The sequence below is a fragment of the Schistocerca gregaria genome, chromosome 2 (assembly GCF_023897955.1).
Source record: "Schistocerca gregaria isolate iqSchGreg1 chromosome 2, iqSchGreg1.2, whole genome shotgun sequence".
In the NCBI taxonomy this organism is placed as follows: domain Eukaryota; kingdom Metazoa; phylum Arthropoda; class Insecta; order Orthoptera; family Acrididae; genus Schistocerca; species Schistocerca gregaria.
The window spans coordinates 421,356,285-421,372,457 of NC_064921.1; positions in this window are offsets into that span (position 1 = coordinate 421,356,285).

A 16,173-nucleotide genomic window follows, 5' to 3' on the forward strand; every position below is an offset into this window, starting at 1 on the left:
ACCCAAATTTGTATTACAACACTTAGATAATTTGTTGGATAACGGGAACGCTGACGTACGCAGCCTAGCTACAAGAGGAACTGTACACTTGAGCCGCCATACCAGATAAGCTGTTAAATTTTCGGTTTCAAGTTTTCCTATGTTAATCTAGCAACTAGATTGCGCAAAATAACACACTTTTTCTGTTGCAACATAAGTTAAAGGAATTTTGAGGCGTTAATTGTAGATTTAACTTGAGTATAAATACCTACAGTAGATCCCTCTACAGTTGATCTTCAACGCAAAGGGAGTTTGACATGGGACACATGTGCTGTCTTCTGCTTTGCGTGGTAATCAGTAGTCATGCACACACCTACAACATGACTCACCGGCCGTTGCCCTGTGGCGTTGTAGTGTGTTGGTTGGTCTGTTGTAGCCTAGAAGAGAGGAGGTGGGAACGTCCTTGGAAACAAATCCGAGAAATTCGACATACCTTTTTAAACTTCAGACTAGAGTGTCAGCAACATTTTCTTACAGAAATGTGTAGCAACTCAGACTGGAAGTTTACAGAGTAACGGTTGTGCGTCGACTGACCAATTCAGACGCTGTTACTCGACGTGTGTTCTGCAACTGGCTATTGTTGTCTGTCCATAATGGACAGGCCGGCCAGGGAATGCTCTCTTGTCTGACGAAACATCTTTCAGGTTACGTCATCTTGCAGATGGGTCAACGTAAAGTTCTGAAAATCCTCACCATTTACATTAAAAGCTTCTTCGTGATGTGGAGAGGGGAGCGCACTATGCTAGTGCAACATAAATTATTGCAAGCATAAATCATAACGCCTTTACTCACTAAAAAATTTCATGCGTTTTGGACATTATGTTGTAACTTTTGTTGCGCCACTTATAAGTACAGGTGTGGATTTAGAGAAGAGGGTATTTGATTGTTTTCTGGAAATTACATTAAAAGGTTAATTATGTCATGTCATACTCCTAAAATTCTTTTCTTCTCTTAAGCTTTTGTGTTATTCTATAGAAACAGAAATTAAATTCAAACAATTTGAAAGCCCGCTAAAACGCTCAATTCGAGTCATCTGATGCCTGTGACGTCACTGACTAGCTCGCTGGTCCTACTCTCATAGTGCTAATTAACATTGATGTCTTGTTTTGGCATTTTTTTGTGGAAAATGTCTTACAGATGGTTGTAGTACCATACTGCACAAACACATCTACACTCCTGGAAATTGAAATAAGAACACCGTGAATTCATGGTCCAAGGAAGGGGAAACTTTATTGACACATTCCTGGGGTCAGATACATCACATGATCACACTGACAGAACCACAGGCACATAGACACAGGCAACAGAGCATGCACAATGTCGGCACTAGTAGTGTATATCCACCTTTCGCAACAATGCAGGCTGCCATTCTCCCATGGAGACGATCGTAGAGATGCTGGATGTAGTCCTGTGGAACAGCTTGCCATGCCATTTCCACCTGGCGCCTCAGTTGGACCAGCGTTCGTGCTGGACGTGCAGACCGCGTGAGACGACGCTTCATCCAGTCCCAAACATGCTCAATGGGGGGACAGATCCGGAGATCTTGCTGGCCAGGGTAGTTGACTTACACCTTCTAGAGCACGTTGGGTGGCACGGGATACATGCGGACGTGCATTGTCCTGTTGGAACAGCAAGTTCCCTTGCCGGTCTAGGAATGGTAGAACGATGGGTTCGATGACGGTTTGGATGTACCGTGCACTATTCAGTGTCCCCTCGACGATCACCAGAGGTGTACGGCCAGTGTAGGAGATCGCTCCCCACACCATGATGCCGGGTGTTGGCCCTGTGTGCCTCGGTCGTATGCAGTCCTGATTGTGGCGCTTACATGCACGGCGACAAACACGCATACGACCATCATTGGCACCAAGGCAGAAGCGACTCTCATCGCTGAAGACGATACGTCTCCATACGTCCCTCCATTAACGGCTGTCGCGACACCACTGGAGGCAGGCTGCACGATGTTGGGGCGTGAGCGGAAGACGGCCTAACGGTGTGCGGGACCGTAGCCCAGCTTCATGGAGACGGTTGCAAATGGTCCTCGCCGATACCCCAGGAGCAACAGTGTCCCTAATTTGCTGGGAAGTGGCGGTGCGGTCCCCTACGGCACTGCGTAGGATCCTACGGTCTTGGCGTGCATCCGTGCGTCGCTGCTGTCCGGTCCCAGATCGACGGGCACGTGCACCTTCCGCCGACCACTGGCGACAACATCGATGTACTATGGAGACCTCACGCCCCACGTGTTGAGCAATTCGGCGGTACGTCCACCCGGCCTCCCGCATGCCCACTATACGCCCTCGCTCAAAGTCCGTCAACTGCACATACGGTTCACGTCCACGCTGTCGCGGCATGCTACCAGTGTTAAAGACTGCGATGGAGCTCCGTATGCCACGGCAAACTGGCTGACACTGACGGCGGCGGTGCACAAATGCTGCGCTGCTAGCGCCATTCGACGGCCAACACCGCGGTTCCTGGTGTGTCCGCTGTGCCGTGTGTGTGATCATTGCTTGTACAGCCCTCTCGCAGTGTCCGGAGCAAGTATGGTGGATCTGACAGACCGGTGTCAATGTGTTCTTTTTTCCATTTCCAGGAGTGTATAAAAACTTCTGAGAAGCTGTTTTTTCATGTTCCAGAGAATGTGTAAGGTTTGATTGAACTGTACCAGCAAATTGCCACCATGTCGGCGTGTAAGTTCACTGCACATACGGTTCACGTCCACGCTGTCGCGGCATGCTACCAGTGTTAAAGACTGCGATGGAGCTCCGTATGCCACGGCAAACTGGCTGACACTGACGGCGGCGGTGCACAAATGCTGCGCTGCTAGCGCCATTCGACGGCCAACACCGCGGTTCCTGGTGTGTCCGCTGTGCCGTGTGTGTGATCATTGCTTGTACAGCCCTCTCGCAGTGTCCGGAGCAAGTATGGTGGATCTGACAGACCGGTGTCAATGTGTTCTTTTTTCCATTTCCAGGAGTGTATAAAAACTTCTGAGAAGCTGTTTTTTCATGTTCCACATGAAAAATGTGTACACACATTAAAAATGTGTACACTGTGAAGGTAAATAATTTACCTGTGAGATATACTCTCCCACTGTTCAACGAAGGAAAGCGTCATTCAACGAAATTAAAATCCTACTGAGATTTGTCGTTTTAAGCAACTACCCCTCAGTTATTTGGTAGACCGTCGCATTTTAAAAGATTATGTCCTTACATCGCTGGTTCGAATCTAATATAGAAGAACATTTTAAGTTACTTGTAAAACGACTCGACAGTCCTCCCATACGAAAACCAAATCACAATTAAAAAACTTCACGTCTATCAGGAACATAATATTATTGTGTTTTCCTGGTTGTTTACATGCGCTTACATTTACAATCGCTGTTCACACACATCACATTCAAAAAGAAATTTTATAGTTAATGTGACCCCACACTTATTACTTTACTAGAAACAATGTTTTTATCGTCGTGCTGTCCAGCTATGATGCTTATTGTTTACATTTTTGCATTTTCTTAGTTTACACTCATAGCCCTTACGTTTGGGTCACCTGTGTGTTGTACATGCTTTATATCTTCCCGTATAACCTCACCATGGCATATCTCGTTGTACTCGAGCGTATGGTGATATGTTCACTACTAACACCGCTTCACAAGAAAAGTGGAGTTGTTTGTTCGGAAAATAAATGCATTTATCCTCTATTCATTTATCAGACTAAGACTAATGTGAAGCTGTACATAATACATGCCAAAATCGAAACAACTGCTACAATCAGTTCTTGAGAACGCTACTTTCGTACTTCGTGTAAAACTTTTTTTTAAAAAAAAAAAACTTTTCCTATTTTTTTTCCTTTGCATTGGCATTTCGTCGTGGTGGCCATCATATGACACCAGTTAAAGTTCATCGTTGATCCCTTCGGCGAGTGCCCTTTATTACAGACAGCAACCAGCTCTCTGACCGATGAGCCTAAGCTACCGTGCTGGTGCTGCCAAACACCTGCCGGACGAAGTACGTTTGCTGAGTGTCGTCTACAGAGGAAATCAGCGTTCAGTGTTGCCAAGAGAAATTTTGTTGTGCAAGGGTTGTAGCTGCTGACTGATTGTAGACAATCTAGTTATAATATAAGTACCCATTTGAAAAGTTGAACAATTTCTTAGTTCTGAACGAGTTTATTGATGTTGCAGAGAGGAGGGAAAAGAATGTCCGTCGTTGCACATATTCCCCCCTCTATATGGGTGGAGTATGAACGCATCAACTCTGGCAAGGCTTCCACTGTTATCATTCACGAAATTCCTATTGTTAGTTAAAAGTTGTAAGTGCGTTTTTATCATTTATTAGATAAGCTGTCTGCAGAGACAGTACGTTAGAACCTCGCTCCTATAGGACACGTGTAGATTCGTCTTACTCTTAGTCTGTGACTTCGGCAGAGCATCAATCAGTAACAGAGGTTTTCGATCACGTGACCACATATTGATATTTATTCATTTTTAAGCTTTAATTACATAAAGATAAAAGATATTTTGTGAGAATACTGCCCTTAAACGCAATTTGAATGTTGTAAGCAGTCAGAATAACAACGACCCGAAACACATTTTTAACATAGGAAAATAGCCTATTCTTGTAAATTTCGAACAGCCATGGCTAGAAGGTAATAGTTAAGGGTCGACTGGCATATCGGATAGCAGGCACGGACAATATATTTATCCTAAAAACAATTCTGTGAGGCTGGTTTACATCACCGTTCGCAGGTGGTCACTGTGTACAAGTGTGAAGTATTCAGGGCACCACAGGTCACTGACGAGCTGTGCAGAACCCATACGTAGCAGTTACTACAGCGCCTGGAGACGTGTCAGCAGCTCGTGGTCGTGCGGTAGCGTTCTCGCTTCCCGCGCCCGGGTTCGATCCCCGGCGGGGTCAGGGATTTTCTCTGCCTCGTGATGACTGGGTGCTGTGTGATGTCCTTAGGTCAGTTAGGTTTAAATAGTTCTAAGTTCTAGGGGACTGATGATCATAGATGTTGAGTCCCATAGGGCTCAGAGCCATTTGAACCTGGTGACGTAAGTGTAGGGGCCGAAGGGGTCTGAGGAAAGCTGACTTAATTATTAAAGAGTGCTCCACTTGTGCCCTCCAGAGGAACTACGTCAGAAGAGTAGAAGAAAGAAGCATAAATTAGCGAGTCTGGAGGCTCGAATCAGGCAGTCCTGTCGACATTCTGTCGGCGTCTACCACAGGAGAGAATGGCTATTGTTTAAGCTGCAAGCCAACTATGACGACCTCTGTTGATGGATATCTGTGGCCCACCGGCCCGCTGAAGCTACCACCAACCTCCGCTACACGGACGCGCCATAGCTGCGGCGGGGCAGGCCTCACCCTGGAGCTGCTACCGGCGAGAGGAGAGAGACTGCTGCTGCCTGCCTCCGCTCTGTGCGTGACACACTCCGTCCGAAGGCAAGTTGCCGTCCTCTGTGGTGCAGCTGGGGTACCATCACGCGGCCTCCTGAGCTCGACCATCTGTCCTACAGCCCGGACACGTCGCCCAGCGCCTTCCATGTGTTTGATCCGCTAAAACAACATCTGAAGGGAAAGGGCTTCAACTCGGCCGATGAACTGAAGAACACTGTGGAGGATGGATCCTGTCACAGACAGAGGAATTTTGGGAACATGGAATCCTTCTGCTCGCGATCAAATGGGACAATTGTTTCGTACCTTTTCGTTTGAACACTCCTCATATGATATAAAACTGCCAGAAAAAGTTGGCAGTAATGTTGAGTCAAATCCTGATAAGAAATCAAAGTGGTGATAAACTTGAAAATTTGCCTTAAATGTTCAGAAATGTAGACTGGTGCAGTTCATAAGACGCAGGAACCTAGTATCCCACGAGTATAATATCAGTGAGTCACAAGTGGAATAAGTCAAGTCACACAAGTACATGGGGGTAACATTTTGTGAAGATATGAAATTGAATGATCATATAGGATCAGCCGTAGCTATAGTAGGTGCTAGAATGGTCCACTGGAAGAAAACCGAAGAAAACTGCTGACTAGCCATTTGTGCGATCCCTACTATAACAGTGCGAAGTGTGTGGAGTCCGTACCAAACAGGACATATTAAACGTATGGAAACAGGGGCAGCACTAATGGTAGCAGGCCAGTTTAACTCACGGAAGAACAGCTTGGAAATGCTGACAAATCTAAAGTCAAAGAAGCCTGAAAGTAGACGTTAAGTAGTCATCGAAAGGCTACTTACAGTGTTTCATAAATCTTTGTTAACTGTAGGATCTAGGTAAATGTATCAGCCCCTACTTGTTCCTCTCATAGTGACTGCTAAGAGACCATTTAGAGGGCCCACAGAGGTATTTAAGCAACCATACGCAATTGGAACGGGGAACTCTATAGCGATACAATGGAAGGCTCTCTCTGCCATGCACTTCACAGTAGATGTAGAAGTAGAATGACAAAGCAGATAATGCAGTATGCCCTAAAGAGAGAGCAGCAATCTCCATTTTACCCTGAACACTTTTTAACGAATATGCTGTTGACCTTGATTAACGGACAGTCATCAGTGCATACACTGCTTGCAATAGATGCTAATACAAGGTAACACATATTTCTTATTAGAAGAGGTATGCCCTGACGCAGAATACCTTGGTCACCGAAACAGATCAGGGGAACAATTCGCAACTGACAAGGCGCATTCCCGCCGCACGCCCCTCATATTTGATAGTAAGATGGCTTAGTTCAAAAACTGAACACAGATCAAACATGAAAACAGGAAGAAGGTAACTGAACTGTGGGAAAAGAAACAAAATAGAAAAAAAATGAACGATCCAAGTTTAAGATGTGCAGTCTAGAGTGCATGTTGAGAACTACGCTTCGTGCTTGCGTGGTCACGATGATGGACTACAATGGGGGAGATCCGTGTTCAAATCTCCCTCGCGGACAATTTTTATGGTTTTGTGTTTTCTTTTTCGGAAAATTATGAACTGCCCTCCCGGTCACTGACGTGTCGGTTCTCCTTCTGTAGTCTTGGCAATTATCATGCTTTACATTGTTTATAGAATATCAGTCGTGATGTAAGAATACATTAAACAGCTCTACGACATAAAAATTGTTTCAAATTTATTAAGTGATTGCTATAGTGTTTTCAACGCTGATTGCAGGAAAAATAGTGAAAAAATTCCATCACGTACAGTTATTTCACAAACTGCTTCTCTAGTTTTAGCTTTTTTCGATATTTCGCCACTCTAGTGAGTTTGAATTTTGGTTTTTAGCATCTCCATAAACTGTTATTTCGCCGTTTTTATACCAAATATACGTAAAATAAAGAGTAATTAGGAGTGCCTGTCTGTGACGCTGCCCCTTCCCCGCCAAGAAGTGAGCTTCTGCCATTGTATGATGTTCATGCGTTGTTGTTACTAGTGCTTTAAAGTAGTGACTGTTTTCTTGTGTTGTCAAGTTGTTTTATGGACAATGGAAAATGGCTACCATAGGATGTATAAACTATCCAGATTGCTTTTGCTACATTTGTAGTAACTATACCGTTAAAAAGCAACAAAGGAACATTCCAGATTTTGTTGAAGTATATTTCGCCAATTTTGGTATAACGTTAGGCGATCAAGATAAGCCTTGGGCCCCACACAAAGTTTGTTCAGTGTGTGTTGAAGAACTGAGGCAATGGTTTCAACGTAAAAAGAAGTCCTTACTTTTTCGAATACCAATGGTTTGGAGGGAGCCCAAAACTCGTAGTGATGAGTGCTATTTTTGTCCTTGCGACGAGGTTTCAATTGAAAAAAAAAAAGGATATTTCTTATCGAAGCGTTCAGTCAGCCATTCGCCCTGTTCCTGATGGACCTGAAATACCAATACCCTCTCCTGCAGATTCTTTCGATGGTGTAGATGACTACGAGCAATTGACTCAGCAAGGTGATAGTGAATAAGACAGATTGCTGGCAAAACGTATCCCATTACATTCTCACAATCTGAACTGAACGATTTAGTCAGAGACCTAAGCTTTTCTAAAGATTCGGCAGAGGTTTTAGGATCTAGATTAAAAGATAAACGGATGTTGGCTCCGGGTACATCCTTTTCTTGGTATCAATCGAGGGAAAAGGAGTTTGTATCATTCTTCTCTCAAGAAGGTGACCTTGTGTTTTGCAGTGATGTTCCTTGACTTGCGGCACGTTTCAAAATAGAATATGCTCCTGATGAGTGGAGACTTTATTGACTCTTCAAAAAGAAGCCTTTAAGCAGTACTTCTACACAATGGCAATAAGTATGCTTCTATAGCAGCTGGACACTCAGTTCACTTAAAAGAATGTTACGAAAACCTTGAACTGGTTTTAAGCAAACTCTGCTATTCGAACCCCAAATGGACACTATGTGGTGATTTAAAAGTGATTTCAGTGCTGCTAGGTATACAAAGTGGCTACACAATGTTCTTTTCCTTTCTCTGTGAATGGGACAGTAGAGACAGAAAGCAACACTACATGAAAAAAGCTTGGCCCTTGAGAAAAACCTTACAGGTAGGATTTAAAAATGTTGAGAGGAAAAGCCTTGTGGATTCCATAAAGGCGTTACTTCCTCCACTTCACATTGAGTTGGAGCTGATGAAACAATTTGTTAAGGCATTGCCAAATAAAGGGGAGTGTTTCAGATATTTTTGTGGACAGTTTCCGGGTTTATCCGAGACAAAGCTAAAGAAAGGAATCTTTGTCGGACGAGAAATTAGAAAACTAATGACAGATCCCAACTTTGTGGTCAAAATGGAAACAAAAGAAAAGGCAGAATAGACATCTTTTAAATTAGTTGTTATAGGTTTACTAGGAAACAAAAGTGATCCAAACTCAAGAAAATTGTCGCAGACATGCTCGACGACTTTAAGAAGCTAGGCTGTAACATGATCATTAAAGTTCATTTTCTCCACTCACATCTTAACTACTTCGCTGCAAACCTTGGTGATGTAAATGAAGAGCAGGGCGAAAGATTCCACCAAGACATTAAAGAGATGGAAAGAAGATATCAAGGAAGACGGAACGTCAACATGATAGAGGGCTACTGCTGGATGAAAAATAGAGATGATCCTCAACGAGTCCACAGCCGGAAAAGCAATAAAAGAACCTTCGACAGGAAGCGAAAGCGTTATTATGAGCTGAAAGAGAAATGTAAGTGTACTGGATGTATAGTTTAGAACATGATTTATAAATAAAATAAAATTTTATAACGTTGGAGAAAATGTGATAAATTGCTTACATTTTGTTACTATACCCTAAAATACTTCCTTTTTGGTGAGTAAACCTGACGTGATAAAAAAAATGGATTGCATTTTTGAAATCAGCGCTGAAAAGTACATAGAAGCAAGTTATCAAATTTCAAAAAATTATTTTCTGCAGACCCTGCGTTGTCGACGGAAGTAAACATGATGAATAGTAAGAGCAGGCGATATGTTTACGAGACTTCTCACAGAAATGAAAACAACAAATAAACAGATGTGAACTGTGGTACAGCAAAGGAATTCCAGTCAATACTTACAAAATGGTACTTAAGTAGAACAAATAGGAGGTATGTACGTACGGAATGGACAGTGTCTTGAAAGGAGAGTATAAGATGAACATCAACAAAAGCAAAACGAGGATGATGGAATGTAGTGGAATTAAGTCGTGTGATGCTGAGGGAAGTAGATTAGGAAATGAGACACTTAAAGAAGTAAAGGAGTTTTGCTATTTTGGGAGAAAAATAACTGATGATGGTCGAAGTAGACAGGATATAAAATGCAGACTGGCAATGGCAAGGAAAGCGTTTCTGAAGAAGAAAAATTTGTTAACATCGAGTATAGATTTAAATGTCAGGAAGTCGTTTCTGAAAGTATTTGTATGGAGTGTAGCCATGTATGGCAGTGAAAAGTGGGCAATAAATAGCTTAGACGAGAAGAGAATAGAAGCTTTTGAAATGTGGTGCTACAGAAGAATGCTGAACATTAGATGGGTAGATCACATAACTAATGAGGAGGTATTGAATAGAATTGGGGAGAAAAGGAGCTTGATGCACAACTTGACTAGAAGAAGGAATCACTTAATAGGACATATTCTGAGGTGTCAAGGGATCACCAATTTAGTATTGGAGGGCAGCGCGGAGGATAAAAATCATAGAGGGAGACCAAGAGATGAATACAATAAGCATATTCAGAAGGATGTAGGCTGCAGTAGATACTGCGAGATGAAGAAGCTTGCACAGGATAGAGTAGCAAGGAGAGCTGCATCAAACCAGTCTCAGGACTGAAGACCACAACAACAACAACGTCAGGAGGTACACTGCTTACACCTCGCTGTTGCGAACGGACCTTACACCACAGCACGGACATAAATCTGAATACAGCGAACAGACACGTCGATGACCAGACGGACAGGGCATAATTATGTGAGAAAAGAAGGGGGCATGTGAGAGATTCTAACTCGGATCTCTCCCTTCGCAGTCCGATATCGTGACTACATAACAACGATACCGTGGCTTTCCAAATTCGGTCGATGTTTTACATGTTGAGCTTGGGCAGTTCACTGTTCCTATTTTACTCCTTTTTTCACAGTTCAGTGTACTTTCATCCTGTTTTCATAGTTGATCTGTATCCAATTTTTGACGGGATATCCACTGGACCATATTATCACTAAATCTGAGGGCGTGCGCTGGGGAGTTTACCTGGTGAGCACCGACCTGACCCAAAATACCTTGGTCACCGAAACAGATCAGGGGGAACACTTGGTAACTGAGCACTGCACAACCTGAACCACTGGGCCCCGGCCTTTCCGTGTGCCTCAGGAGTCTACCGGCTGGGTACGTGCGGGCGCAGGCGGTCGGTACTGGCTTCGCTCTTGACCCCGCGCGGCGGGCTGGCGCGCCGTCGCTGGCCCATTGTGCCAGAGGAGCGCTGCCTCAGCATCGCCCGCAGCTCGATGCGCTGATAGCCACTGGAGGAGCTAACAGATAACCGGAGGACCCGCTGCCCGGAAGACCAGTGTTCCGCGAGCCGCCGCGCCATGAGCAACTGCCGGTCGGACGCTGACGCCCGTCGCATCAGCACACCCGACAGCGCCCCGGGGCCCAGGTAACAGCTCGCTCAGCCCTGCACGGTAGCCGCACCCGACCTCTGGGAGCCAGCTGTGTGTCGGGCCGTGTACCACCTGCACCGGTCACCTGCGATGACGGGGGCTGGACACCTCCATGTTTGGCCCACTGCAACTTTGGTCTGTTAGCATAGTATATCAGTAGTTCGATGGCTTCCTGGACTGCCAATTATGAGATGAGCGGAGTTCACAGCATGCAGAAAAGCTATGGTATGAATTATACAAGGTTCAATTATTCATCTGGAACAAGAAAGCGAAGTGCCTAACAATAGCTATAGCAATACTTAGATACAAGAAATGCTGTTCGAACACGATGTACATCTCAAAGGTTTTCAAGAAATAGAGGATTACGAGCCAGATAGTTACCACACGACAGCGCCAGTCGTGTAGCAGCAGTGTTACCGCAGTGGACTAAAGCGGCGGACTAGTAGTTTGTTCGCACTAAGTTTGACTCCCGTATTTTTGTTTATTTTTTAGAATTCCGTACCTCAATAGCTAAAAAGGGTACCTTAATTGGATAACTCTATTGCCTGTCTGTATGTCTATCTGTCCGCCAATTAACAATCATTTTTCTTAGGAAAGGGTCGGGCTATCAACTTGAAATTAATGTGACATACTAATACCTGCTAGCAAACTCACTTATCTTAAGCTATAGGGTACTTCCCGTTGCCTAGAATCTCAAAATTTTGCAAGCAACTAGCTTTCACAGGAAAATTAAAGGGAAAAATCCAAGATTTGATAATCTATAGTTGTTTGAAACGAAAAATATATTTCCTTTCTCTTATGTTATCCGACTTCAGACAAAATTAAAACATTCCCGAATGTCTTGGAATTCCTGGGACTGATATATTTCCAGTATCAACAGGCAACATTCACGATTCCCATGATCGATGAAGTGTCTATACATATAATTAAGTTCGTACGGAGCCCTCGCACCTGATTTTTTTTATCTTCCATTGCCGAGCTGGGTGGTGCAGTGGCTAGCACACTGGACTCGCATTCGTGAGGACGACGCTTCAATCCCGCGTCCGGCCATCCTGATTTAGGTTTTCCGTGATTTCCCTAAATCGCTCCAGGCAAATGCAGGGATGGTTCCTTTGAAAGGGCACGGCCGACTTCCTTCCCCGTCCTTCCCTAATCCGATGAGACCGGTGACATAGCTGTCTAGTCTCCTCCCGCAAACAACCCAATCCCGCTATGTGATCAAAAGTAAAGTGTCTTCCACTAAATGCTTATATCGTTACAATGAATATTTTTTCTTCGGAAAGCGACAACAATAATGATAACGATAATCATCCGAGAATGATTTTCACTCTGCAACGGAGTGTCCGCTGATATGAAACTTTCTGACAGATTGAAACTGTCGCTCGGACACAGACTCGAACTCAGGACCTTTACTTTTCTCGGGTATCTGCTCTATCGACTGAGCTGCCCAAGTCCGACTTCGGTTTCCTCGCCTCAGCTTTACTTCCTTCTGTACCTCACCCAGAGTGAAAATTTTATTCCACAAACATCCCCCAAGCTGTGGCTAAGCCATGTCTCGGCAGTATCCTTTCTTCCACGACGAAACTGGGCAGTAGAACGTCTGTGAAGTTCGGAATGTAGGAAGTAAATTACAGGTGGAAGTACAGCTGTGAGGACATGCCATAAGCAGTACTTGGGTAGCTCAATCGGGAGAGTAGTAGCCCGTAAAGGCAATGGTCCCCACTTAGAATCTCGGCCCCGAACGTAACTTAAATCTGCCAGCACGCGTTACAGTGCAGAAAAGTGACTAAATGATCATTTACTTTTCGATATTCATGCATCTATCTCAAACACAGTGTACATTATTCGAAACTGATATGGTCGAGTATGAGTTCACTGTGACACCGCACCTGAATTATTCGATAAATTAATATAAATTTCAGGACGATTCCTTATTACACTTCGATTATACCTCTCAAGAATGTACCAACTGATTATTATTATTATTATTACTTCTCCTATCTGAAAAAAAAAGATTCGTTATAAGTTTTGTGTGAGATAAGAAATGAAAGAAAAAAAGAAAGAATATAAAAGAAAGGAAAATGAAAGAAGAAAAGCGAAAGAAGGGAAACCAAGAAACTCGGCCACAGTACTTGTAGACTTTCAGTGTACAAGTTAGCTCTTCTTATAACAGTGGCTGGCGTTTCGCATGGTATTCAACAGGCTCGCCAAACTCTGAGCTCTATTTCTCAAAAACTCACGAGAAAAAAGGATCCTAGTAAGGCACCATTATTTGTGTTCATATAAAAAGTCTCCTGGAAGATGAACGAAATCGTTGGTCCGTTGGGCGTATGCTTCCCTTATCGGGCAGATTCATCTCCACATAAGGTATAGAGCGCCAGACGCGGTGCGAACCACAGAGAGAGCGCCTAGCACAACGTAGGCATAAATACTGGACTCGTTCCACACTGAAATCAGTATCAGACAGCACGTGAAGAAGACTACGAGTCACACAGTTGTAATATGCGAATAACCGGCAGAAACGCAATTAATCAACATGACAACGCCTCGCCGGAAAAGCATAAAGAATAACAATAAGAATGAAGTTTCTGTCATAAAGAGTGTTATGAGCAGTTCAGAGGTGACCAATACGGTAAGTTCCCAATAAATGGTCTTTCGCCCTGACTTCTGATAATCAAATTTAATTGCTCTCCACAACAGTGGAAAATAAAGTAACCACTTGCCATGCGGTTTTGTTAACATTATGGACGGCGCACAAACAGTTACTTCTGCGAAATCTAAGCGGTCCAAAACGGTGTACAGTCCTCGCGAGTTCATTTTCTATTATCACTGAAAACATGCTTTTAGTAACGATCAGGTTGTGAAGTCACCCGAGGCAGCGCGTAAGCCGGCGTTCGACTGGCGCGGACCGATTGATAGCTGCATGCGAAGTGATTGTGTCTCAGGCCGTATTTATACAGGGTGTTACAAAAAGGTACGGCCAAACTTTCAGGAAACATTCCTCACACACAAAGAAAGAAAATATGTTATGTGGAAATGTGTCCGGAAACGCTTACTTTCCATGTTAGAGCTCATTTTATTACTTATCTTCAAATCACATTAATCATGGAATGGAAACACACAGCAACAGAACGTACCAGCGTGACTTCCAACATTTAGTTACAGGAAATATTCAAAATGTTCTCCGTTGGCGAGGATACATGCATCCACCCTCCGTCGCATGGAATCCCTGATGCGCTGATGCAGCCCTGGAGAATGGCGTATTGTATCACAGCCGTCCACAATAAGAGCACGAAGAGTCTCTACATTTGGTACGGGGTTGCGTAGACAAGAACTTTCAAATGCCCCCATAAATGAAAGTCAAGAGCGTTGAGGTCAGGAGAGCATGAGGGCCATGGAATTGGTCCGCCTCTACCAATTACCAATCCATCGGTCACCGAATCTGTTGTAGAGAAGGGTACGAACACTTCGACTGAAATGTGCAGGAGCTCCATCGCACATGAACCACGCATTGTGTCGTACTTGTAAAGGCACATGTTCTAGCAGCACAGGTAGAGTATCTCGTATCAAATCATGATAACGTGCTCCATTGAGCGTAGGTGGACGAAACTAAAATGAGATCTAACATGGAAATTAAGCGTTTCCGGACACATGTCCACATAACATCTTTTCTTTATTTGTGTATGAGGAATGATTCCTGAAAGTTTGGCCGTACCTTTTTGTAACACCCTGCATATGGGCGAAATGGATGGACGAAAGGAACACCTGGCGGTAAGCGCTCGATGCCGCTGTAGTAGCCCCTAAATTGTCGCTTTCTCCTACACATAATATTTTTTAAATATGTTGTTTATTAATTTAGAATCATTGCATTTTTTGTACCAATGGAATTACGATGTCTATAATCACAGGAAAAAACTTACCTCACCTGCATTTAAACTTTTCCGTCGAGAATTTTTAACGGAACTGGCACTACAACATGATCTCTGAACTACAACTTTAAGAGACCTTGTATTGATCGTTATTTACGTCAAAGTCTATTAGTTAATGGGTTTCATCAGGTACTGTAATCAAAAGTCTCTATCATTAATATAAATGATACTTCTCTACTACAAATAAGGACGCTTTTCTTCCATATTTAGTTCTCAGTAAATTACTTGAAAACTATTAGAGGTAGCTCATTGGAGACACATTGTTAAAGTTTTTATATCAAAATGAGGCTTCACACCAATTTTGGGCTTTTTAGCTAAAATATTTAGTGACAATTGTTTATTTATTTAAAGCGTTGGAACATATTCATCTGATCAGTCTGAGTTTTAACGATTTGAACATTAATATACTGAAGCATATGCTGACAAAGTTTGGAAAAGCTACTTTAATTTTTAATTTCATCCTTTGATTATGGTGCAATACTAGTATGCTACGCACAGACGCGTTATGGTGAAGTGGCCCTTGTAGCAATGAACTGCTGTAAGTCAGGCACACTCTCTCGCCTCTGTATCTCACAAACGATACACCGCTTGTTACGCCACAGTGCTACTAAGATTGACTCCTAAATCGTTTATGTATATCAGGAACAAGAAGTGGGCCTACGAGGACGGTACACAAAAGAAACCCAACTTATTTGTTCTGAAATTCTTTATTCGCATTTTAAGCACAAACCTTCAATCCTGTTCAAAGTACTCTCCACTTGCACTAATACACTTGTCTAATCTTTTACGGCACTTTTCAAATAATTGTTTAAATTTATCTTTTATGATGCTTGATAGGGCCTCCGTGTTTTTTTTTTTTTGTTTTTTTTTCACCTCAGTTACATCAGCAAAACACCTTTCTTTCATGTTTCTTTTCATTCTAGGAAATAAAAAAAAAGTCGAACGAGGCAAGTTTGGGTGAGTATGGGAGTGATGAATAGGGAGGAGTCTTATTATTTTTAGCCAAGAACTGTCGCACAGTCAAAGCTGTGTGAGCAAGGGTATCGTCATGACGAAAAAATCAGTCACCAGCCTCCCACAAGTCAGACAGCTTCTGCAGCACTCTGTTACGCAA